Source organism: Furipterus horrens, unplaced genomic scaffold, assembly GCF_987537825.1.
Source record: "Furipterus horrens unplaced genomic scaffold, mFurHor1.1.pri manual_scaffold_3, whole genome shotgun sequence".
Taxonomy (NCBI): Eukaryota; Metazoa; Chordata; class Mammalia; order Chiroptera; family Furipteridae; genus Furipterus; species Furipterus horrens.
The window spans coordinates 104243340-104270364 of NW_028327173.1; the positions used below are offsets into that span (position 1 = coordinate 104243340).

The window sequence follows — 27025 nt, forward strand, 5'->3', positions numbered from 1 at the left end:
CGGATGACATATTGGATGAGGGGTTAATATCCAAAATTTATAAAGAACTCATACAACATAACATCAAAAATAAATAAATAAACAATTCAATTAAAAATGGATAGAAAACCTCAAGACATTTCTCCAAAGAGGAAATACAGCAGGCCAACAGACATATGAAAAGATGCATAATGCCACTAATCATCAAAGAAATGCAAACTAAAACCGCAATGAGATACCACCTAACACCTTTCAGAATGCCTATCATTAATAATTCAACAAACAACAAGTGGTTATGAAAATGTGAAGAAAAGGGGCACGTTGGTGGGAATGCAAATGGTGCAGCCATTATAGAAAACAGTATGATGGTTCCTTTAAAAATTAAAAATCAAATAACCTTATGACCCAGCAATTCCACTTCTGGGTATCTATCTGAAGAAATCCAAAACACTACTTTGGAAGATATATGCACACCTATGTTCAGTGCTGCATTATATACAACAGCTGAGCTATGTAAGCGACCTAATTGTCCATCCATAGACAATTAGATGAAGATTTAGTACCTATATACAATGAAGTGTTAGTTGGCCATGAAAAAAAGAATAAAATCTTATAATTTGTGTCAACATACATTGACCTGGAGGGTATTATGTAAGTGAAATAAGCCAGTCAAATAAAGACAGATCCCATAAGATTTAACTTATATATGTAATCTAAAGAACAAAATAAAGAAACAAAAAGAAATAGAATCATAGGTACAGAAAACAGACTGATGTTTGCCAGATGAAAGTGGAGTTAGAGGAATGCTTTAAAAAGGTGAAGGGATTAACAACTGCAAATTGGTAGTTACAAAATAGTCATGGGGATGTAATGTATAGCATAGAAAAATATAGTCATTAATATTGTAATAACTATGTATGGTGTGGCTGGTTTGGCTCAGTGGATTGAGCGTCGGCCTGCGAGCTAAGTGTCGCTGGTTCGATCTTCCAGTCAGGGCACATCAGAGAAGGAAAACTCTGACTCCAAAAAACCTCCGCTGCCTTGCGGCATACCTCTTCAGGGGAAAGGCTAAGGGAGTAAACCCCGACAGAAAATCCGGAGCCGGAGTCCCTAAGGCGGTTTGACGTTGTAGTCAACACCGGCAACTCCTGCGGCGCACCTGAAGCCAAGCTGTATTGACTCCGTCTTTCCCTTGGATCCTTCAGCTGCGAAGAGAGGGGGGGTCTGCTGCATGGGCAACAGCAGACCCTCCATATCACCCTGCCCAGGCTCTGTAGCTTCAGCGTCATCGCAAGATGTCGATTCAACACGGGAGGAGACAGATACCATGTCACTCCCGAGTCGGACTGCACAGCCATTCTTGGCGGTGCAGATAGACTCTTAAGAAGCAACACCATCGTCTCTCGAGACGGACGGCTGCCGCCGCCGCCGCCGACGATGTATGGTGTCAAGGGGGTAATAGACTTATTGCGGGTATCATTTTGTCAATTATACAAATGTCTAACCACTATGCTGTACACCTGAAACTAATATAAAATAATACTGAATGCCAACTATAATTGAAAAAATAAAAAATGAGGACAATTTGTTTTTTTTGGGGGGGTGGGGTGGGAGGGGACTCTAATGTGTGCCAGTAATAAAAGTGCTCCTTCAAAAGCAGGGGAAATAGGAAAGGAAGGCTCTTAAGTTTCCATTCCAGATGGACAGAATCTGTCTGTTCATAGGATTAGTGTCTTCAACTTTTTTGCAACAGGTTTGCTGCCAGAACACAGGTGTCATGAAAACCACTTCTGAATCAATGCCAAAACAGAAAAGAAAAAGACACCTATCAGTATCTTCATCACTGGACATGTAGATTCTAATAAGTCTTATCACTATTGGCCATCTGTTCTACAAATTTGCTAGAAACAACAAAAGAACCATTAAAAACTTTGATGAGGCTGCTGAGATGGGGAAAGGCTCCTTCAAGTATGCCTGAGTCCTGGATAAATTGAAAGTTGAACATGAGTGTGGTAGCACCATTGATATCTCCCTGTAAAAATTCTAGACCAGCAAGTATTACATGATCATCCATTGATGCCCCAGGACACAGAGACTTTATTAAAAACATTATTCCAGGCACATCTCAGGCTGACAGTGCTGTCTTGACTGTTGAAGCAGGTTATTTCCAAGAATGGTCAAGACCTATGAGCATGCCCCTTTGGCTTACACACTGAGTGTGAAACAACTGATTGTTGGTGTTACAGATTTCACTGAGCAGCACTACAGCCAGAAGAGATACAAGGGAATTGTTAACGTCAGCAACCACATTAAGAAAATTGGCTACAATCCTGACACAGTAGTATTGTGCCAATTTCTGGTTGGAATGGTGACAATACACTGGAGCCAAAGTGCTAACATGCCTTGATTCAAGGGATGGAAAGTCACCAATAAAGATGACAATGCCAGTGGAACCACACTGCTTGAAGCTCTAAATTGCATCCTGCAACCAACTCATCCATATGCCAAGCCCCTGCGTCTGCCCTCCAAGGATGTCTAACACAATTGCTGGTATTGGTACTGTCCCTGTGGGCCAAGTGAAGACTGGTGTTCTCAAACCCAGCACGATGGTCACCTTTGCTCCACTCAGCATTACAACTGAAGTAAAGCTTGTTGAAATGCACTATGAAGCTTTGAGTAAAGCTCTTCCTGGGGACAATGTGGACTTCACTGTCAAGAACATGTCTGTCAAAGATGTTCATCATGGCAATGTGGCTGATGACAGCAAAAATGAATTACCAATGGAAGCAGCTGGCTTCACAGCTTAGGTGATTGTCCTGAACCATCCAGGCCAACTCAGTGCTGGATATACACCTATGCTTGATTGTCACACAGCTCATATTGCTTTCAAATTTGCAGAACTGAAGAAGAGTGATAGCCATTGTGGGAAAAAGCTGAAAAATGGTCCAAAGTTTTTGAAATCTGGTGATGCAAGCCCATGTGTGTTGAGAGCTTTTCTATTCTCCTCTGGGCTGTTCTGCTGTTTGTGACATCAGACAGCTGCTGTGGGTGCCCAGAAAGCTCAGAAGTCTAAATGGATACTATCCCCAATACCTACTTCCCCAGTCTTAATCAGTCTCAGAACTGTTGATCTCAATTGACCATTTAATAGTAAAAGACTTAATAATTACAATGCATCGTAAAACCTTCAGAAGGAAAGGAAAATGTTTTGTGAACCATTTGTTTTTTTGTGTGAGCAGTTTTTAAGTTATTAATTTTTAAGTATATTATATTGTTACAATAGTTCCAATTTATTTCCCCTTTGCTCCCCTCTGCCCAGTAGCCCCCTTCCCTCCAGCAATCCCACCCCCCTTAGTTCATGTCCATGGGCCATGCATGTAAGTTCCCCGGCTTCACCCTTTCCTGTATCAGTCTTCAAAAAAAAATAATTTTTTATAACATTAAAAAATAAAAATTCCACCCTCTCAGACTTAAGTTATTAATTTTTTAAATCAGTACTTCTTAAGGGAACAACTTGACCAAAAATCTATCACAGAACTTTAACACCCATTAAAACGAAGTTTAATGAGAGACCTGTGTGTTCTTTTGGTTAAAAGTATTACTTCCTATAGTACTATTAGGTAAAAGACTTAAGTAAGAGTTGCCCATAACCTATTTCTGGTGTTAACATCTGCTGAAATTTTAGAATTTGATAATTCCATTAATGTTTCTTCTGGGTCAAAACTTTGGGATTTTTCACCTTGTCTCACAGGGAAGACTCATCGGTTTACATAGTAAAAAGCTATGGGAGAGGGTCTGTTGGTGCAACACTAAATAGGGTTATGTGTAAGCTAGTTTATAAAGGCCAAATTATGTTATATTAAAGTCCACATGTTGCATATAAAATTTTGTGTAATTACAACAATACAGAGCAAATTTGTTGGTATGTCAAATTTTAGTTTTCCAGTTTTACTGGAATGTGAATACTCACATTTACAAATACTGTACTGAGGTAGTCTAAAGAACCAAACATGAAGCTTGAAGAGTATTGAGCACTGTCTTGCTACAGCTGAATTATATCCAGACTTTAGGAAAAAGAAATGATACTGGAAATTAAAAAAAATTAGTATGTTAATAAAAGCTTGAGAAGCAATGATTTTAATTATAAGTAAGCCAATACTGACTAAATAATGCTCAAAACTGGTCTAAAGAGATATAAATTTGCCTACAGCCAATAATGCCTCCAGGAAAAAAAAAAGATACTTTCAATCATGTCCACCATTAGATTAATTCTGAAAACTGTGAATAGTATAGGCTTTTGCTTCACTAGTTAAGTGTACGTCTGCAGCCAATTGTGAAGTCATTATTCCATTGTTCCAATCCTACCTGGTAAGACCTTAGGTGCATCTCCCACCTTTCACTCTTAGCTAACAGCCAAATCTAAACAGAAACAACAGGGCAAGCCTGCTCAGGTTTACCTTAGGCTGATCAGGGACAAAGAGCCAAGATACAGTCCGTAGGGACGAAATGCACTGATAAGCAAAAGCAGTCTTCACCCGAATTCAATATTTTACTATGATTTAATACACGTAGTAGCAGGCAACCTGGACATTACCCCACAAAATGCAACCTTCCATATCAACAGTGGTCTCTGATACTATGGCTAAAGTAAAGGATTTATGGGTTCATTTGTCAAGAAAAAAAGACCTTCTAAAAATATCCTGCTTCTCTTACACAGCTAGCCACTACCCAAACCATTAACTAGTGGAAAGAGTGGTAATGCATTTGATTGTAGAGAGAATTCTTAATGAAATCCATTAGGTAACTGACTCATGATAAAATAAAATTATTACTACTGTCTTATATAAACTAAAACATAAGATTACGGATGGATCCCTCTCCTCAGTATTTCCTGACAGACAGTTAAAAACAACCTGCTCACAGAATCTGAAAAGATGCCAATGAGTTAATTTTAAAGGAAAAACAGTTTCATTTGAAAGACTTTTAAAATCTTATTTATTGACCCTAGCCAGGTAGCTCAGATGGCTAGAGTGTTGTCCCCACAGGCCAAGGTTGCAGGCTTAATCCCCACTCAGGGGACATACAGGAATCAACCAATAAATGCATAAATAAGTGGAACAACAAATTGATGTCTCTCTCCCTAATCAATAAATAAAACTTAAAAAAACATTTATTATTTACATTTGTTATATTTATAAAGCACTCATGTGCAACAATAAAGACAGCCTCTAAGTCAAAATCTACTCCTTTGCATATATTTTAAGGAAATTTTCTCAAACCAATTTGAGTGCTTCTCTTATTTTCTTCAGGGTTATTCTGTATCACTTATAATAAAATATCTGAGTCAAAATCCTGATAAAGCTTAAAAAATAGGTAGTGCATTATTTTTCTACTTTACCTTCAAAAATCTTCCTAACCAAAGAAAAATAAATTCAGTCCAAGACACTATCTGGTTTTTCATTCTAGACTCTTCTACTTTAAAATCCTATACAAGCAACATTCTTGTATCCTAGAGCAGAAAGGACTGAAAGAAATCCTTGTCACCTAGCTAATACCATAATGCAGGAAAGGAACAGTAATACAATTCAATGTTCAAATTACAATAAATTCTTCTAACTGTATAGTTTTTACTAATACGGTGTTCTTCTGTCTGATGATGTCTTCTTTGGTTTTCTCCTTTAGCATAACTGCTTTAAAAAAGGATTGATTTGTCTGACTTATAGATGATTATAGTCTAATTTGAGTAAGCTCTAAAAAAATGCTGTTTTAGAAAGGTCAATTAGTTCTAAACAAAGGCTTTCAGTTTAGTAAGTATGTCCTACAGAGATACTTCCTATGGGGATAATCCAGTATTCCTTGTAATGCTGTAGTAAGTACATAAAGGGGGGGAAAGGAAGCTCTAAATGAATGCCATTACCAGCTGGACTCCCCAGAGCTTATAACTTCTAACAGCACTCACAAGAAATTTCCACTGAGCTGCTACACCAGCATTTTCTAAGATTTTGCTGAATTAATGCCATTTGTCAGGAGAGGGGTGTTTAAAAACACATATACACTCTATCATGAAATCTGGAAAATATTTTTCTCCACAGTGATTTTTGGTCTTGCCCATCTATTTCAACTTCCACAGGTGCACCTTTCATATTTAGATGTCTGACAGCCTCCCAGCTGGTGTCTGCCTCTAGGCCAGTGGTTCTCAACCTCCCTAATGCCGCGACCCTTTAATACAGTTCCCCAAGTTGTAGTGACCCCCAACCATTAAATTATTTTCGTTGCTACTTCATAACTGTAATTTTTCTACTGTTATGAATCATAATGCAAATATCTGATATGCAGGATGTATTTTCATTGTTATAAATTGAACAAAATTAAAGCATAGTGATTAATCACAAAAACAATATGTAATTATATATGTATTTTCTGATGGTCTTAGGCGACCCCTGTGAAAGGGTCGTTCAACCCCCAAAGGGGTTGCGACCCACAGGTTGACAACCACTGCTCTAAGCCCTCCCACTCTATTCATACAGTCACTAAAATAATGTTCCTCAATTCCATCACATAACTTGCCTGTTCAAAAATTACAGTGATTCCCTATTTCTCAGCATATCAATTTCTAAGCGTGGGTTTCAAAACCCTTCACACTTAAAATCAATTATCATCTCCATTTTATAAGAAAATTGAAGCATTTTGAGATAACTTACCCAGGGTCACAAAGCAGAGGAGCTGGATCTCAGCCCAGGCAACCTAGTTTTAAAGTTTATACTCAAGTATTATACTACATTGCCCCTAAAGAGAGCAATTGTATCACTGTTCCTTTCTTGTATTATGGTATTAGCTAGGTGACACCAATTACTTTCAGTCCTTTATGTTGTAGGATACAAGAATGTTCGTTGTATAAGATTTTAAAGTAGAACAGTCTACTTTAAGAATTTGGTGTCTGAATGTTACCTTGGAATTACTTGTATGGGTCTCTGGATATTTTCCCAAGTACATTATTCTCTGAAACAGACTACTTCCTTTGTATGTTCATACTTAGCTTATACATAGTAGACACTTAATATGTTTCACTGAACGGTTGTTTTTAGCTAAACTATAACGCCAAATTTCCAACTTCTGAGAGTCAAAGATCTGAATATATAAGGTGATTAAAATGATTTGTCTATTCATATCCTCACCTGCTGTCATTTCTGTATTTTCTTATCTAAAAACAGTTACAGTATTCAATTTTCCTATATGGTCCAGAAAAATGCAGTGGTACAGTCTCAGCAGGGGTTTACCATCCCCTCCTAAATCAAATAACTAGGCATAATGGAAACAGTAATCCTAGAAATAAAATAGAAAGGCTACAACAAGCATAATTTTATATAATCTCCAGCACTTGCAATGTTCAAATTAGAAACATCTAATACACTCACTGTTCCTTATATAGATGAAACCAACAAAATAAATAAAGGAAGAGGCCCTTCACAGGTAAGGCATTGTGACTGTACATTTCAGGAGTGAAAACCTCCAGCCATATTTAACAGCCTTGTTAAATGCCTGGCAAAGTTCATGTATATTAAATATTCACGCTTAGCATTATGTTCTAAGTATCTGATCAATCCTTAACTAAGAAAAAAAGAAGTCAATACTTTCTTTTAATTCTGTGAAGTTCTCTGCAACAAAAACTAAAAGAATATGTGGACAGAAAGGTCTTAATAACCAGGAACAGAACGGTATCTCTCCACCTTTCTCTTTTTTGTTTTTTACTACTACATTGTAAAATGAACTGACCTGAGATGTTTTAAAAGTAATCTTTATCATTTTCACTTACAAATTCACAGGGATCAACCATATAAGCTTATGATGAGTGTTGCCAATACAAAGAATTAGGCATCCATATGTCCTTTCATTGACAAAAAAACAATAACAACAACATTGTTCCTCTGTTTTGTAACTAAGGAGTTTATGTCACAGGTCATAATATATCAATATGCCTGTTTTTAAACTAAGACAATGGATAATTCTGAATCTGAAACCAGAAACAATTAGCTACTCCAGAGGATGCAAGGGAAATGAAAACCAAGATGCTACTTATTTTCTTTACCATTATTTTCTAAGTAGTACAAATACAAACTTGAAAGAAAGTTCAAAGCCCAAAGTAAATCTAATTGTTACCAATGAAATGCTATCTGTTACAGGTAAAAGTGGGGCTCTTATGGTATCTAAAAAGAAACATTTCTGAGACCCACAGGGGAGGATGTGGCTCTATGATAGGGTTTACTGATGAACAATTAAGGGGGTTCCCCTCCTGAATTCCCTCCATTTCCTTTCATCTCATCAAGGACAAAATCCAATCTTGTCTTCAGTAGGGCCAGGATAAAGGCCACTGCCCAGAGTTTCTACTCCATATTAAAGTACAGCCCAGACCAGCATCCAGCTAGCTTTGTGTGTTTCCATTTCAGGCTCCCTCTTGGAGCCTGCATGTGGAGTTGCACAGCCATGAGTCACGTGGCTGCTAGGACTACCTGGCCATGGAGAAAAGGACATGAAAACATACAGGGCAAGTATGGGTCATGGCAGGGTGAGGGAGGAGGGAGAAGGAGAGAGGGAGAGAGGGAGGCAGTGAGGGAGAGAGGGAAGGTGGAGAAGGAGGGGGAGAGGAGGGAGGAAAGAGAGAGAGAAGGAAATATTCTTTGTTCCCCTGGGATTATATTAGCTTGCTGTGGGATGGACCAGGAGCTTTCTCAGTATGACCAATCAATTTCCCCAACTTTCTGTGTGCGTCAGGTAGGCCCACCTTCCAACCAATCACTTCTTTCCCCAGGCTAGACTGATGGGCATCTTTGGTCCAGCACCTTCCCCTGCACCATTTTGACTTCTATTACACAGGTGCCTACCTTCCCCTGTTCCCACCTGGCAATCTGGTACAAGAAGGGAGGAGGGAGGAGTGTTAATCCCCTTGGTGGAGCACAATACTGTAATCCCCTGGAGTGTGAAGCTGTAGCTTCCTGGCTAGCAAGCAGGCTTATTATGATTCCCAGTTTATTAAACTCAATGTCTGGTTCCCTTCACTCCCCTTTTCTAGCTAAATACTTTTCAGTAACATAATTAAAAGATCGCTGGAGGAAATTCTGCATAAATATTCTTTTGGATACAGACAGTTATGTGAGAAAGACCTCACTCTTCATAATTCAAGATGAAAACTGAAGTCCACAATATCTGAATAATAGTAGCAATCACTGGATATCAAGCACTTTTCATCTTTATCCACTTTAATCCCCTGAAATACGTTATACAGTATTACCATTCCTATTTTACAGAAAAGGAAATTGAAGTTCAGAGAGATTAAGTAACTTGGTTATAGGCCTGGGTCCAGATTCATACACCTAGATTCTGGTAGATCTGGATTCTGAATGTGACAAAGCAGCCCTCCCCAGGGTCCCCACAGACCACGGTTTTGGGGATGGGGGAAGGAACGAAAATACAGCTTTTAAGGTACTTTGCATATCAACGGTAGGCTGGTAGCTAGGGGCAGTAAAAGGGCGGATGATACTGTTTAAGATACTTTACACATCAACGACAAGGGAATAGCCAAGCCTTTCCTGGAGGTCGGATCCAAAAGGAAAGGAGCCAGCCATAAGAAGGTAGGGGCCCATGCTGTTTGAGAGGATGAAGAAGGGCCCCGCCATCCACCATGAGAAGCACGATGGCAGGAGCATGTTTGAGAAGCGTGATGGAGCAGCAGGTTATAGTGGCCAAGTGAGAAGAAGTAACTGTGCAGTTTGTAGTCAGGATCCGGCTATGCAGCCTGGGCTAGTAAGAAAGCAGGCCTGCTGCTTCTTTGGTTGTGCCCGCTCTAGCTGACTCTGAAGCTACCAAGGACTCTGCCTTGCAGACTCGGACTCTGTGGACTCTTGGAACTTGGGACATATGGAGAGGACATTCCCTTAGGACTTGTGCTTTTCCTGGACTTCACCATGATTCAATGTAATACGGCACATAACAGGCTGAAGACAACATAATCCAGATCCTGAAGGAGAGGGCTGACAGATACGAAATAAGGAAGTACTGGCCTTGGTTTTGGCCAACAGCCTTTTGGGGAGCAAGGGAAGTGCTGGGTTTGGGGAGAACAGGACTCTGAGCTGAAGCGCTCATAGCCCACCCCAGATTGGAATATTGTAAATAAAGACCTGTTTTTCTCAACAGTAATTGTTGGGTCTTACACCAAGGCGCCACGTGAACAAGCCCCCTTTTGCTCGGTAACATGGACTCAGATCTAACTCCAGAGTCTAAGCTTCTTTTAATTTTACTACAGCATTCCCTCATTTATCGTGGGTATTACGTTCTAGACACCCCACTCCCACAATAGGTGAAAATCCCTGAAGTAGGAACCTTACACTTATTTAAGTATTTATATATATTTTAAGGCTTTATAAACACTTTTCACACACTTATAAACTGTTTCTAGTCCCTTATTAACCTTTCCCACTCCCTTATTAACCTTTTCCACACTTTTATAAACACTACTTATGTTCTTAAACATATTCTACACTCTTAAACCTACCTTTAACAACATACGTATACAGTACCACAAAATCCCGCGATATAGCGGAAAATCCGCGATAAATAAGCATAATATTTTTTTAAATCCCATGATACAGTGAGGCCACAATAAGTAAACTGCGATATAGAGAGAGGCTACTGTATACGGCAGTAGTTCTCAACCTTTAGTGCCTGTCATAATCATCTGGGATCTTTTTCAAAATACAGTTGCATGGGTTATTTCTTCACGGATCCTAAAGCAGCCAGTCCGAGCTGGCACCCAAACATCTTAGCCTTTTTGTTGCTCATTCCCTTTAGGACACTAGTAAATGTGGTATTAGAAAAGGTGTCAACTAATCACTTTGCAGCCCTTTCCTGCCTTGAAATTGACATCTTTGGTTTAGGAGTTACATAAGAGTTTAAAAAGAAAAAAAAAGTAGTTCAGATGCGTCTGGTGTACCTTAAAATGTAGTAGGCAGTTAGGCATGAACAGAGCAAGGACTATAGGCCAAGTATGGAAAGTCACCCAGGGTGAAAAGCTCCAGGTGCCTAGCAACAAACAAAACTGGGAAAACAAGGCCCTCATGCCCTGGGTAACCTTTCACCCCTCACACATCACTGGTCATGTGGCTTAGAGACCCCCTGACCTTTCATATCACTGATTCTGGGCTTTAGACCCTTCCCAAGCACGTCACTAGTCATGTGGTAGACCCCTCAGAGGAGGAACAAAGAGGCCAGAGAATAGCTTCATACAACTCCCATACAAGCACTTGCACGACTCCTCCCTTAAGCAGTAAATCCTCAAAGACAATGAGGTCCTAGACATGCAATAAATTACTCTTAGGAACAAAACCTCAGGTCCCTTGAGGTTTGGTCAAACCAGAGATAACATCTAGGCCTCAGTAGTGTTTCAGCTACAGGCTCAGAAAAGCAACAAGTCCAGGAAGGGTGATGACGAGGCTGCCTCAGAACCAGCTGATGTGACTAATGAACCTCTGCCCTGGTGCAGATAAATGCAGAACCGACGCTGAAAGGAAACACCTGAACACTGGTAAATATTCTATTGAGACCCACCCGTGAAACCTCCCCTAGGGTCCTCATCTTTGGAAAGTGGATAAAATCCCTCAAGACAAATTACTCGGAGAGCCCCCACCTCTCTCTCCCACACCCCCCACCTCCCCCCTCGACTCATTCACCCCTCTTTCCAGCACACCTGTACATTTCCCCATCCCTTTCTTTTCCAAGTCTGTACTCTCTCTGAAGCACACCAAACCTTTCACCATCTCTCTCCCCCAGGCTCATATATCCTTGCTTTCATTCTCCTACATTCCAAGGGCCCTCCTTTGCCTCTGTGACTTGTTTTCTGAGCCCATGCAGCCCAGCTGGCTCGCTTCTTCTACAGCTAACTTCTTCAGCCTCTGTGACTTTCTAAATCAACTTTTGCTTGTATTTGAGTCTTGACTGAATTCTTTCCTGGCCAGAACTCAAGTATCAAGGTTGCTGAACCAACGTCCAATTGCTGGTAATATTCTGGTGCCGTTTTGCTGCTAACAAAAGTAGTTGTTGTTATTACTAGACTGGAAAAGACAACAATCAAGGCAATTTAGAAGTAATTTGTTTGTTTTCAGCAACTTTACTTTTCTAATATATTTTGTAGGCATCCATTAAATCATCCCATTTGCTATCAGTATGATATCACTAAGCAAATATGAGGTTGGAGTAGTGTAAGTGATGAAGAAGTCCATTTACTACAGAAGGAACATCAAATAGATGACCATTTTCCACCAATAATTTAAAAATTGTACAACATACAGATGTAGGTAGGTATAAGAGAAATGTTAAAAGGTATTTCTTAAATGTCCAGCCAGTAGGGTAATCAGCTGAACTTGGGTCCCGGACTCAGGACCCCCGCGGTTGCATGCTTCAACCAAGCAGAACAAGGAACTTAACCTAACTGTTATTCCTTTCAGCAGTGACCTATTTCTTTGAGCAATGACCTGGGGAATAGTGGAAAATTTTTGTCTATACAAGCTGTACTTCTGTCCAAGTTCCTGCACCTGCAGGAACAAGAATGCACCTGAAATGCTTTATAAACCCCCTAATCCCTAAGGTCGGGGCTGTCCACCTAAGTCCAGCTTGTGGACGGGTGGGCAGTAGCTGGCCAGCTAATAAAGGCTCTTCAAATTCTAATTTGGTTGTCTCCAACCATTTGGTTCTTGCACTGGATCCACAACAAGAAATATTGCTCTAATATCTTAATATAGCACATATTTTGGATTACAGAAAGAATAAAACCTTATAAATTCACAGAAAATAATTTAAAAGAGCTTTAGGCTTAATCTTCATTATCATAATTTTAGAGATAAAAATTAAATACTGGAGGTGTTTTTTTGCTATGAATATGTACTCATGAATAAAATGGTCCTGGTTTTAGGTCCTTCATTTGACAGTCAAAACCAGCCTCACTCTCCTCTAGGAGACTTGATTCTTCTACAAGGGACTTTACATGGGGCTTCTCTATGACTTGGAATGTTAATGGCTCTGGAACATTCGACCTTTTGTTATCAGGCTACTTCAGTGATTCTCATTCTAGCAGCTTTTGAGAACCTACTTCATTCTGAACCAGACAGCCCCTTAGAAAACCATTCTGAGAGTCTGGATTATTCAAGAGATATCAGCTACAAAATCTCTAGGAATGAAAACAATCTCCAGGATCTCAAATGCATTTTTTTAAAAATATATAAGGCAGATCAGTTCATTGGGATTTACCATCTTTCCCAACCTACAAAGACATCCTTATTCAAAGAACATATACAAGAATTTCTCTGGACTGGATACAATTTTGTTTCTAGTATACTTGCTGTGTAAAAATGTTTTATCAGTCACAAAATGAAGAAAGGCATTAACTCTGTTGTAACCAGGGGAAATCAAAGACATCAAATTTCCTGATATTTATCCACTTTCAGAAAACTGCCATTTCAAGTAGAATTTATTCTCATAACAAACACTGACTGGTTTTACTTTAGCGTTCTCAGGTATGAGGCTCAGCTCAAGTCCTATATTCTCCAGTAACTCAACAGAGATCACTTCTCTTATGATTAGAGATATATGATATGACTCCTAAACATTTCTGTCACAAGTTATTTTTCTTTAGGTGTTTCTGATCTTTAATTCAACAAATACTATTCTGACTACTATATGGCAGTATGACATGGTATATATAAAGATAAGTAAAACAAGAGGAGCTAATTTCAAGTAAGAGGGCGAACAATATGAGATAGCAATATTTAAAATAGAGCAAAACATTATAAATACCATTTTAGGGTACTTAAGGATGAAGTAAGTGTCTGGAAAAATGACATGTAGATGATAAAATTTGAGATGTGTTTTAATGAGGAAAGATTACTCAGAATTAGAAAAAAGATGGAAGAGAAACAGTACAGGAAAGACACAGAAACAACAAAGTGAAAAAACAGCAAGAAGCACGATCTAGTTTACAATGCGCAGTTCTAGTACTAAGAAGTAAAAGGCAAAAAGGGGGTCAATATATAAATATCTCAAAGGAATATTAACTTCTGGGATTGTTGTACTTTGCATTCTTATAGCCCAGCCCAGTGTTGGCCACATATATATTTGGTAATCGACTTAAGCTGTCATAAAAAGCATCAACAATGTACATAAAAGTCCTCAGGCACCTGTTAATTTTAGTAAATACACAAGGATGTATGAGAGGGGACCCAAATAAAACCGAAATTATCTTCTGGAGGGTGGGCTCCATGTAGTGCTGGCTTCCCCCACTAGGTGAGTGTTTTAGGAACCCACCTGTATCGGTATACCACCTGGTGGTAGTGTGAGAGGCTTCCTTCTGCTTCTGTGAATTTTTCTGCAAATTCTTTCAATGCATTTGGCATTTCATGGTGGGTGATTAACAAGTGTACCTGCCCACACTGCACTTAGCAGTTTTTGACCAAAAATGGCATGACCTGAGCGACTTGTTTTTTTGTTTCCCCAGATGAAAAAAGTCTTCAAAGGGAAATGTTTTGCTGCTGTGGAAGAGGTAAAACAAAAAACAACAGAAGCACTAAGGAGGCACCAAAATCGACGAGTTCAAAAACTGTTTAGAGCAGTGGAAAAGAAAATGTCTCAGTACTGCATCAAGTGAAGAGTGCTTTGTAGGTGACTGAAGTTTAAATATGTAAGAATAAATATACAATTCTTTATGAATAAATTTCAGGTTTTTTTGGGTCCCTCCTTGTAATAAGGCAGCTGGGAAAAAGGACCCCCCCCCCTTTGATTATAAAGGTTGTGTTAATAAAGAATAGATTGGGGGGACAGAGGAATCATTCTAACCTTTCTTGTATAATAAATTTGGTAGGTTGAAAGTTTTTAATAGGCCCCACTCATTTCATGACATTTCTTTCAGTGAAGCTCAGAAATAAAAGTATGTGAAAAGCTACATATTAGTGAGTTTCAATAAAAAATAATTGCTAATGGATTTCCCAACTCAATCCACTTTTCATCAAGTCTTCCAATGCAGATGCAAATTTAATTTAATAAAGAATAAGTGTAATGGCTTCCTAAGCAAAAAGAGGCAGCTAAAATTAAAGACAAAGTTTTACTAAGGACAATTTGCAGTTGCATAATTAGGTATGATCAAGAAATGAAAGGTGGCATCTTCAGTTTGAGAAACTGCCCAAATAAATTCAAAATTTTCTTGCAGAAAAAAATCTTTTAAATTATAAGTTTATTTTCAGATATGGGCAAAATAATGAAATTAAAATACACAAATTCAAAATGCCAGAAATAAATGAAATAAATATGAGTAGTATAATTATTTTACATTAAAAATTATAGTGCTTAGAGATAGGATGTGATGTCTATTCATTTAATAATATGTTTTAAAAGCTAAATTTGTGGGTTTGAGTCTGTGGTTGCTGCACATGCCGGCAGGTCATCAAGTGTGTGGCAGTCAGCACAGTGCCTTGGGAAGACCTGCCTATTTATCAGTTACACCATCAACCTCTTCCCAGGACAATACATCTGTACCATTTTATAATTTAAAAAATATATTTAATTGATTTTACTTTTGAAAAATAATTATTTTTTAGATCCCCACCTGAGAATATATTTATTGATTTTAGACAGTGAGGAAGGGAGAGAGGGCTAAGGAGAGGGAAAGTGTATGTGAGTGTGTGTGAGGGAAGCAGGAAGGGATGGGGAGAGGGAGGTGTGTATGAGGGAAGGAGGAGGAGAGGGAGAGAGGGGAAGAGGGAGGGGGGGAGAGAGAGAGAGAGAGAGAGAGAGAGAGAGAGAGATCATGTGAGAGAGAAACATCAATGGGTTGCCTCCCTAACAAGCTCCTGCCTCGGACCAAACCTGCAACCTCAGTATGTGCCCTGACCAGGGAAGGAATCCGCAATCTTCGGGTGTACAGGATAATGTTCTAACCAACTGCACTACCCAGCCAGGGTCATCTCCACCATTTTTGACAACTATTGCAAGAATGTGACGGTGGACAAGAAGCCAGTCAACCTGGAACTGTGGGACACTGAACTGGCAGGATGGCTAGAACAGGCTGCGGCCATTCTCCTATACCCACACTGATGTCTTCCTGATCTGCTTCCTCTTAGTGATGCCAGCCTCCTTTGAGAATGTTCCAGCCAAGTCGCACCCACAGGTGCAGCCCCACTGATCCCACACATCTATCCTTGTGTTGGGACTCTGTGAACACAAAGACACCATCAAGTGGCCCTGACACAAGGAGCTGGCATCCATCACATGCCCCCACGGCCTGGCCATGGCCTGTGGAATGAGCTCTGGAGTGGCCCTGATTCAGGGGCCCTGACTCACTGGGGCCTGAAGACTGTGCTTGATGAGGGCATTCAGGCCATCCAAACCATGCTCCGCCCGCCCTCTGTGAAAAAGGCAGGTAATAAGTGCAGGTTCAACTACTAGTCAAGATGGCAGCGTAGGTAGACGTGGCTCACTTCTTCGCACAAAAACATCAAAATTACAAACTAAAATATAGAACGACTACCACTCACAACCGTTAGAAATCGAGTTGAATGGACATCTTAAACTATGGAATTAGATAAACCACATCTATCCAGACGGGTAGGAAGGGCACAGATGCAGAACAGGCTGGTCCCACACCCACGTGTGGTGGATAAAGATTCAGGAGGGATATCTTGGAAGCGAGGAGTCCCAGCCCCAAACCAAGGACCCCAGCCCAGGGTTCCAGTGCCAGGAAGAGAAGTCCCACAAGTTTGCCTGCAAAAACCAGTGAGAATTGAGTTGGTGGAAGAAACTGCTAGACCCCAAGCAGTTCCTCTTAAAAGAACACACACGTGGACTCTTCTACTCACATTCACTCCCTCTGAGCTCCAGCACCAGGGCAGCAGCTTGAAAGGCATCAGTGCTATACAGGGGGAAACTAAAGTTTCTGGCATCAAGGCGAGCAGAGGCCATTGTCCCTTTTCTAAATCCTCCCCCACAGAGCCAGAAACTGGTGCCATCTCTGAGACACCTTGCAGAGCCCCAGAACTCTGCCCCACAAAACTTACAGGCCCACCCAAGCTGCTTTTCCATATGAATGGCTGGTCTTGTTAAATGCTTCACAACTTTCTAAATCCTATCAAATGAGCAACATCTGGTCTCAGTGAGCCCCAGGCCCTGCACTAGTAGCAGCCAACTTAGATTCATAGTTTTGCTTTGCCTGAGAATCTGCATGCCCAGCACAAGTAGCAGCCATCTCAGATTCCTTTACAGCTCAGGCAGGGTGTTCCGGGCAAAACACAGGTGGGCACTGACCTTGACCTGTACCACCCAGAAAACCCCAGGGACAGCTACAGACCACATCGGAGCACCACCATTCTGCCCCTGCATGGCTGATCCTCTGTGGAGGGCAGATGTTGGCGGTAGGTGGTTAAAGCCAATCCTTGCAGCTGACTGGCCTGGGTAAATCCCTCTCATTGATCTGCCAACAGCAACCATGGCTCAACTACAAGAGGAGGGTGTACACAACCCACACAAAGGGTGCACCTTGAGTACCCTCCTTGGGTGATAGAGGAGGCTGTGCCACTGGCCCCTACAGGACACCTACTACATTAGGCCACACTACCAAGAAGACATGGAGTCAAAGGAGCTCTAGCTAAAACATAGAACCAAACATAGGGAGGCTGCCAAAATGAGACATGGAATCATGGCCCAAATGAAAGAACAGATTAAAAACTCCAGAAAAAGCACTAAACAAAACGGAAATAAGCAATCTATCACTGCATTAAGAATCTTAGTGAGAACCTCAACAGAATAAAAAAGATCGAGTCAGAAACAAAAGATTCACTAATTGAAATAAAAAACAATTTACAGGGAAACAACAGTAGAGCAGATAAAGCCAAGAATCAAATCAATGATAAGGAACATTAGGAAGCAAAAACAACCAATCAGAACAAGAATAAAAAAGAATCCAAAAAGAGGATAGTATAAGCAGCCTCTGGGACAACTTCACATCACGAAGGGGTGCCAGAGAAGAAGAGAAAGAACAAGAAATTGGAAATCTGTTTGAAAAAATAGTGAAAGAAAACTTCCCTAATTTGGTGAAGGAAATAGACATGCAAGTCCAGGAAGCACAGAAAGTCCCAAAAACGATGGATGCAAAGAGGCCCACTCTAAGACACATCAAAATTAAAATGCCAAAGGTTAAAGATAAGAGAGAATCTCAAAAGCGGCAAGAGAAAAGAAGTTATAGTAGTTACCTACATGGGAGTTCCCATGGGAGTTCCCACAAGACTGTCAACTGATTTCTCAAAAGAAATTTTGCAGGCTAGAAGAAATTGGCAATATTCAAAGTCATGAAAAGCAGAGACCTACAGCCAAGATTGCTCTACCCAGCAAAGATATCATTTAGAAGCACAGGGGAGATATTGAGCTTCCCAGACAAGAAAAAACTAAAGGAGTTCATCATCACTGAAGCATTATTATATAAAATGTTAAAGGGACTTATTTAAGAAAAAGAAAACCCAAACTATAAATAACATGGCAAACACTACAAATCTATCAACAATTGAATCTAAAAAACAAACTAAGCAAAGAAGAACAGAGACAAAATCATTGATAGAGAGAGTGTTTTGATGGCTGCCAGATGGGATCGGATTGTGGTGGAATGGGTGAAGAGGTGAGGGGATTAAGAAGTACAAGTAGGTAGCTATAGAATAGCCATGGAGATGTAAAGTACAGTATAGGAAACAGAGTAGCCAAAGAACTTACACACATGACCCGCGGACATGAACACTGGTGAGAGTATTGCTTGAGGGAGTGGGGGCTGCTAGGTAGAGGGGGGCAAAGGGGAAAATATGAGGACAACTGTAATAGCATAATCAATAAAACATAAAAAACAAAGAAAGTTCAGGGTCATCTAAAGCCTAGCTTCAGGGGGAAGCCCCATCCTCACCCGTGTCTGCCGTGTTAAGATGTCCCATGTCCCTGAGTCTACTGTGGGAGTGGTATAGGTGGGAAGAGGCAAGAAGCATGGGTTGGGGCGGTGGCAGTGGCTACTCTGCCTCCTCTTTCTGGGGGCAGGGCTCCAGCCTTCCTTGGCCCCTACAGGATGCTGGGAATGTGCAGGGTCTTCCCCAGGCTGTAGAGGTGGGCTTCCTTGACAAGGGTGGGGGTGGGGTTGGGGTTCTGTTCATGCACCCAGAATGGGGCAGTCCCTTCTTGTTGTATGCAATAAACATTCTACACCCACACACCCAAAAAGCTAAGTTTTTAATAGAACAATTGTTACACTCATTTCCTCTGATCACTAATCTATTCACTGCTAAAGGCTTGATAATCAATATTTTCCTATGTATGTGTATAAATTGACCTTTTCTTACAAGCACCTCTGCATTTGTATACTGTGAAACTTGGACAAAAACAGGTATTTGCTCTAAGACTACCATTACGACGCAAAGTTATCACAAATGCTTTTTCAAGAGTGGCCCACAGTCCACATGAATCATATTTACTTGGCATGCTCACTTAAAATGCAGATCCTGATTCCAACAATTCTTGGATTTCACCAAGATGTAAAATAATTGCCCTTATCACTGTAATCAGTCTACTCACTTCCCTCTTTACCCAGAACAAATTCCATGAACAATTAAGTTTTCCACTTTGAAAACACACTCGTTCCCTTCTTCCCGTTCTACTAGTATAATGCCATCTCACACATCAGCTTACTCTATACCAGCTTCTGAGCAGATGAGCAGCACCAGTAAACCACACAACTGTGCTGACTGTACTCACTTAAAATTTAAGTCTCAAATGCGGACTTAACGCTGTCAGAAACAGACTCCAAATCAGTTCCTTCTCTAAATTTACTTTGCCACTTTGAAATAACTATTTCACACATTTTCTTGTCTTCTCAAATCTGAGATCCCTTTCCCATGTCACTTCTTACTGATAAACTTGCTTCATACTTGACTGGAAAAATGGATCCAATCAGATGAATTTTATCTTCCCATTAATTCTTCCAACCTAACTGCTTGAGATTTCACATACTTACCTTCATTTCCCCTACAACAGAAGTTTATGTTCCTTTTTAAAGACTACCCTTCTACTTATGGTGAGGAACTCATCCACTTGTGACTTCTCAAGGACTATTCCCACAATACCTTTTTTCTTCTGGGTCAGTTTCTCCACTCTGCATAATTCCCACTGGCATATAAATGTGCCTTGATCTTTTTTACCTTAAAAAAACAAAGCAACCTCCTTTTATACTCATGTCTCCTTCTTGGTACCACTGCATTCCTGCATTACCTTCCAGAACAAAACTCCTCCAAAGAGTTCCCTTCCCTTTCTCACCATCCATTTTCTCCTCAACCCACTCTTCATTGAAACACTATTAACTTATGTCACCAAGGACTACATTTCCCCCAAGGCCAAGGGCTAATTGTCTATTCTCACCTCATCAAAACTTAAAGTAACATTTCATACCGTTGACCACCTTCTTCTTTCTGAAATACTTCCTTGGATAGTTTCTGGAATGCCTCACTTTTTAATTTTCTTCCTACCTCATTGCCAGCTCCTTTCTCAGCCTATTTTCTCCCCCTTTTGGCTTTTTCTCTACAGCATCTCTCAGTGTTGGAGTGACCAAGGATGTCCCTTCCACTTTTCCCATCTTTATTTGTTCTCTTTCCTTAAGTGATTTTATCCAATCCTGTGGTTTTATTTTTATTTTTTATTTTTTAAATTGATATAGAGACAGCAAGAAGAAGGGGGGGGGGGAATTTTATGCATTCATTGGTTGCTTCTTGTATGTGCCCTAACCAGAGATTAAACCTGCCACCTTGGCTGTTGGGAGGAATTGCTCTCACATTTTAACTCCATATCTTTTTTTATAAGTGCCAGCCTCCTTCATATGACTGCCTTCTTGACATCTACACTTGGATGTCTAAGATACATCTCAAGACAGAACTAGAGACATCTAAACCTCTCCATGTGCATATTTCTCCCATCTCAGTAAGTGGTCCATCATCCAAAAACTTGCTCAATCAAAAACTAGCACTCACTTTTCTTTTTTTCCTCTCACTCTTCACCCTCTTTCCTCTAATTCATTTAAGTCTTGCTAGCTCTACCTCCAATATATATCTAAAATCTGACCAGGTTAAGCTAAAAGTGAGTCCCTTTTAAGTGTCTGGTGCCAGATTCTATGTTGGGTCAACTCCACTTCATGTCTTTTGTCCCTGCCTTCTCCTTGTCAAACTCATACTCATTAGCCTTGTTCAAAGTCTTCATTTTCTCATTTAAACAACTGCCTTAGAGAGAGACAAATACTGTATAATCTCACTTATATGTGGTATCTAAAAATTAAATTAAATTAAATTAATGAATAAACAAAACAAAACAGAGCCATAGATATAGAGAACAAGCTAATGGTCGCCAAAAAGTGAGAGAGGTGGATGAGTGCTAACAAAAAAATAATTAATAATAAATAAATAAATGTCCCACAGAGGAACGGAAAAGAAAAAGTCAAGGAGCTAATATCAAGGTCATAGAGGTTTGGGTATAAAACGGAGTTTCTGAAAGCCACCTCCAGGCCTGGATATGACCAAGATTGCTCAGCCAGTTTAAACTTTTACTAAACCATCACAATCTCCATTCTTGAATGCTCCCCCGGCCCCAAATAAATTAATAACATTAGTTTTAGTTTTTATGAAAATATATTATGCTTAAGATCAACCACACACACTTTTTCCTCTGGAACGGAGAACTCCAAATGACATATAGTTTATAACTCTCAAAAGCTAAATCTTTTCATAACACCATATTGACAAGTTCCATAAAAAAGTCAGCGCGGTGTACTATGAAAACCCAACATGCGTATTATTAACGGGACAGTTAAGACTCAGCCTCAGCAGAGTAAATCTTCTCAATCTGAAAATGAGACAGTTAAGATCGTGCACAAACCAAAACATGTATATGCTTTAGAAAAAAAAAAAAAGTTTATTAAGCAGCTAGCACAGAATGCAGCCCAGAGTAAATAATCAGTCATGCCACAAATTTTGAGAGCACTGGAGCTGGAAAAATATAAATAAATAAACAATTGCCTTACCCACGTAACTGTTAACTAGTCTTCCTGCCTCCAGTCTCTCCCCTTCTAAGCCACTCTTAACACTGTTAGTCACTGCTCCAAAACCTTTGGTACAGCCCTGGCTGCTGTGGCTCAGTGGATTGAGCGCCACCCTGTGAGCCAAGTGTCACTGGTTCGATTCCCAATCAGGGCACATGCCTAGGTTGCACGCCAGGTCTCCAGTAGGGGGCGCGTGAGAGGCAACCACACAGTAATGTTTCTCTCCCTCTTTCTCCTTTCCCCTCTTTCTAAAAACAAATATAATAAAAATAAAATAAAATAATAAAAATGTTTTTAAAAAATACCTTCGGTGGATTCTCACTGTTCATAGAACCAAACCTAACTCCACTGATAAGGTACTTAAAATTTTGTATGATTTAACTCAAATTATCTTTTCAGTCCCATCTCTCAGTCCATTCCCTTTAACCACACTCCATTCATGCAGGGCTATTTACTCCATAGACATGACATGCATGGATCTAACACTATGCTTTAACTCATGCTATTCCTTCACCCTGTGGACAAACATGGACAACAAAGGACACTGCACTGGCATTAAGAGACTGGGTAAAAGTTACAACCCTGCCAGGTGTCTTCCTGAATTTAGTTCTCATGGATAAAATAAGGACAAAGTACCAAACCCAGGAGTAAGTAAGAGTGGCTTAGAAAGAGAGAGATTTTGGAGTTCTTTATGAATTCTAAAGGGCACACAAAATACTGCCAAATGCTACCAGATGATGGCTCTATAATTTTACAACTCCAGAATTACAAACAAAATACCCATTTCTTTACATACTTGCTACCACTGGATATACCAACTTCAAAATTTCTCCCAATCTGGTAGATTAAAACAACTTTATTGTCTTTAAACTTTCCATTTCCCTATTAGTGAGATTGAACATCTTCCCCAATGTTAATTGGCTATTTGTTTTCTTTGAATTCTCTAATATTCTTACACGTTTTCCTATTCCAATATACTTATTCTGCTTTATCCACTGAAAATATTTTCAGTTAAGCGCTTACTTTCAATTTCTTTGAAGTTTTTGTTGTTGTTGTTATAACAAAGTTTTTATTTTGATACATCTAAGCTTATTAGTCTTTTATTTCAATGGCTTTTGAGCTTGATAGTTCATTTAAGTCCTTCCCTACCTCACTGTCATGAACACTTTCTTCTAATATCTGCAGTGTTTCTTATATTAAGATTTTTATTACATTTAGAATTTATTTTTGTGAATTGTGTGAAAGATATACTCTAAATGCATATCATTTATTGAATATTCCATTCTTTAAATATTGATTTAAAATAGTACATTTATTGTACACTTAAATTTTAAGATATACATGGGTCTGACTCAGAATCTTTACTGTTACTAATCCAGTTGCCTTTCCTATGACAAAACTATGCTTCCTGAACTTTACTGATTGCTTTTAGGAGACATTATTGAGATAACTGCATAATTTTCTCCTCTGATAACTAATAAAGTAAATTACTCAATAAATTTTACAATGCTGAACCATCAATGTATTACCAGGATAAATTCAACATAAATAATACATTGGTGAAATCAATTTGCTAATGGTTTATCTGTGAGAGTTTTCATTCCTATCTTTAAAAGGGAGAAGGTTGTATTTTTCTTTTTCTTTTCTTCCCTCCCACCCCCTAACTCATGTCCCTCTTTGGTTTGGGTATTAGTGTTACATTAGCATGGTAAAAATACTAGTTCAGTAGGGTCCTACCTTTTTTTATAGGTCATGCAAGTTTACATAAGATTTCTTTAAAAGTCTCCTAAAACTCACCTGTAAAACCCAGGTCATTGTAGAAACAACTCTTTAAATTTCTTCTCCAAAATTATTAGTTAATTCAAGGACTTTAGCTTTTTTTATGACAATCTGAATGCATTATCTATTTCTGAAAATTACCCACTGAGTCTAAGCTTTCCTATTTTATTAGTATAAATTTGTACATATAACTTTACAAATCTCTATCTTTAGTTATGCTTCCTTTTTAATTTCTAATATTAGTATCATCTTTTTCAGATTTGTCAGGCTTTATTTACTTTATAGATTTTTAAAGTCAATCAGCATTGGTATTGGATTTCTGATTTTATACTTATTAATTTGGACCTTAATTCTCTTTTGAGTTATTTTATCATTCCTTTTTTTTCTTTTTGAGAATTTTTATAAGTCTAATTGAGCCAAAACTGATGACAATTGCTGGGGAGGACAGTCTCAAAGGCTTCAGAGATTCTCATTCCTTTCTATTTTCAACTTAGTTGTTTATTTTATTTAAGTAAATTACTTAATTTTTATAAAATAAAATGTGCTTCTCTAAAAAATTTAAGTGATACATGAAAGTACAAAATAGTAAGCAACAAACCAGCTAAGATCCCTTTATTCATAAAGTGTTAACATTAGTTAAATATCATTCCATACATCTGTAAGCAAATATGGAGATCAATGATCAGATGTCTCTCAATGTACATTTTTTCTTCCCATTTTTCCTTCCTTGTAAACTGTTCTTATCTTTAAAAATCTCTAAAATTCTTTTATAATGAATGCAGTGTCATCCTGCATGTCTCTAAGGATATTTATTCTAAAGTTCTATTTTGCCTTCCCTATTAACTGATTCCTTAGGTATTAGACCTTCCATTTGTATAGTCTGGTACCGTCTTCCAAAGGATTAGTTTCATAAAAATACTTTGTTCATTTTGGGTTGTTTAGGCTTTAGAGATATTTTGTTAGTCTGTGACTGACTTATGTGATCATGGCACGATTTCCTCAGGTAAGGGGGAAAATTTTCCACTGGGTAGTGGACATGTATAGTTAGTATCAACATTTTGGGGGCTCCCTATCCTTTTTGAATATTGACAATAATGGAAAACTGCCTTGGCTTTTAAAGCACCCACACTGCCTGGTTTTGAATCATACATACCAAAGAGAAATGAAAGTAGGGAAAGACAGATCCACGGATGTGTGCTTCACCAGTAGTCTAGACACAAAGTACTCTATACTCAGTCATTCGTATCTTTTACAGTATTCAGCTCTTGTGTGTGTTTTAGATTATGATTCTCATCTGCACTGCAATTCCATTTTTTAGGGTTTTTTCATGGTTTTTGGTCAATTTTACTCTTTTTGTTTCCTTTCAGTTGTATTTAATACTATTATATATATAATTTTGGAGGTGGAAGAAAGAACCATTTTTAGAAATGTGATGTAGCAAAGGGAGGCTTCAGCATGTTCTCAGTTTACTGCCTTGCATTGGGAGTTTCAAATAGATATGTCTTAGTAGAGATAAATGAACAATATTGCACACATATTTAAAGAAAAATGTTATTTTTACCACACTTCCCCTTCTATTGAGTTATGGTATAATAATAGTGAGCATAGGGTATTATCCAGTGGTTTATAACATTAAATGCACATTAACCTGTGGGAGCCATGTACATGTACTAAAGTTTGACCCCAGAAATTCCATTTTAAATGGACTGGGGTGACAACCATTAGTATAGTGAAAAAACTATAGGCAAAGCAGACAATACTGAGTTCAAATCACTTACTGTGCTCTGTGAATTTAGGAAAGAAACAATTATTTGAGCCTTAATTAGATCTGTAAATTGGGTTTACAAGATTGTGGTGAGAATTAGAGATAATGCTATATAAAATAACAAATGCTGAATAAATGTTAGCTCTTCTAAAGGCACTTATAAGCTAGCAAATAAAAACTGGCATTAAAAAGAGATTAAGTAAAATAGGACATCCCTCGTATACTAAAATTTACAATGACTAAAATGTATTTTTCAATATCTTGTGTGAGAGAAATGAACACTTTTAAGTTACAGGAAATGAGTAAATACCTAGAAAGCTGTGGGACCCAGGAATTAAAATGACTTTGATGTTTCTGACACATGACATAATCTAATCATAATTATAGACAGCAGGAGACAGCTTCATTTTCAGGAATGCTTAATTATCTAAACACAATGACGACAAGTAAATGTGCATAACTTTATCACCCGTATCATTCAGAAGCACAAGTATGCCATTTGGCAAGATAAAGCTTTTTTGATAAATAATATCAAATTAAGTATTTAAAAAGTTTTAAGTCATGCCTCAGCTGGTCAGGTCACATACGTAGGTTGTGGGTTCAATTTCTGGTTGGGACATGTATGATCAATGTTTCTCTCACACACCAATGTTTCTCTTCCTCTTTCTCCCTCCCTTCTGCACAATGAATGAGAGAAAAACCCAAGAGCAGTGGTTCTCAACCTGTGGGTCACGACCCCTTTGGGGGTCAAACGACCCTTTCACAGGGGTCGCCTAAGACCATTGGAAAACACATATATAATTACATATTGCTTTTGTGATTAATCACATGCTTTAATTATGTTCAATTTGCAACAATGAAAATACATCCTGCATATCAGGTATTTACATTACGATTCATAACAATAGCAAAATTACAGTTATGAAGTAGCAACAAAAATAATTTTATGGTTGGGGGGTCACCAAAACATGAGGAACTCTATTAAAGGGTCGCGGCATTAGGAAGGTTGAGAACCAGTGCCCTAGAGAGAAAGACAGAGACTAAGATGAGGTAACCACGGGAAATCCATCCTCAAAATATGACCCTCAGTATAAATGAGTATCACTGAGGGGCCCCCAAAAGCAGGCTTACCTGCTATAGGGAACAGCAATAAAACTGCAATTTGGGGGGTTGCTGGACTATACATGAAAAAGGATATACATTACTAATCCCAAGGCACGTGGGTGGAAAACTGCTGGAACTCTTCATACCCTCTCCACCTAAACAGTGCAGCCAAGAGCTCCATTCAAGTGCTCTACCTGGTCTGCAAGGCCTCTAAAGCATGCCTGAGGCACCTTGGCCAGTAAATACTGCAGCCCTGGCCA

The 27025-nt window shown here is 39.0% G+C and overlaps 1 protein-coding gene and 1 non-coding gene across 7 annotated transcripts in view; one reads left to right on the forward strand and one right to left on the reverse strand.

The window, feature by feature from the left end:
• The window catches only part of PEAK1 (pseudopodium enriched atypical kinase 1), a 257702-nt gene that overhangs the window by 176718 nt on the left and 53959 nt on the right, over nt 1-27025 (reverse strand). The gene's annotated exons all lie outside the window — the stretch shown is intronic.
• On the forward strand, nt 10795-10923 carry LOC150015615 (small nucleolar RNA SNORA13). Its single transcript, XR_016510109.1, has one exon. It is a non-coding gene; the product is annotated as a small nucleolar RNA SNORA13 (small nucleolar RNA).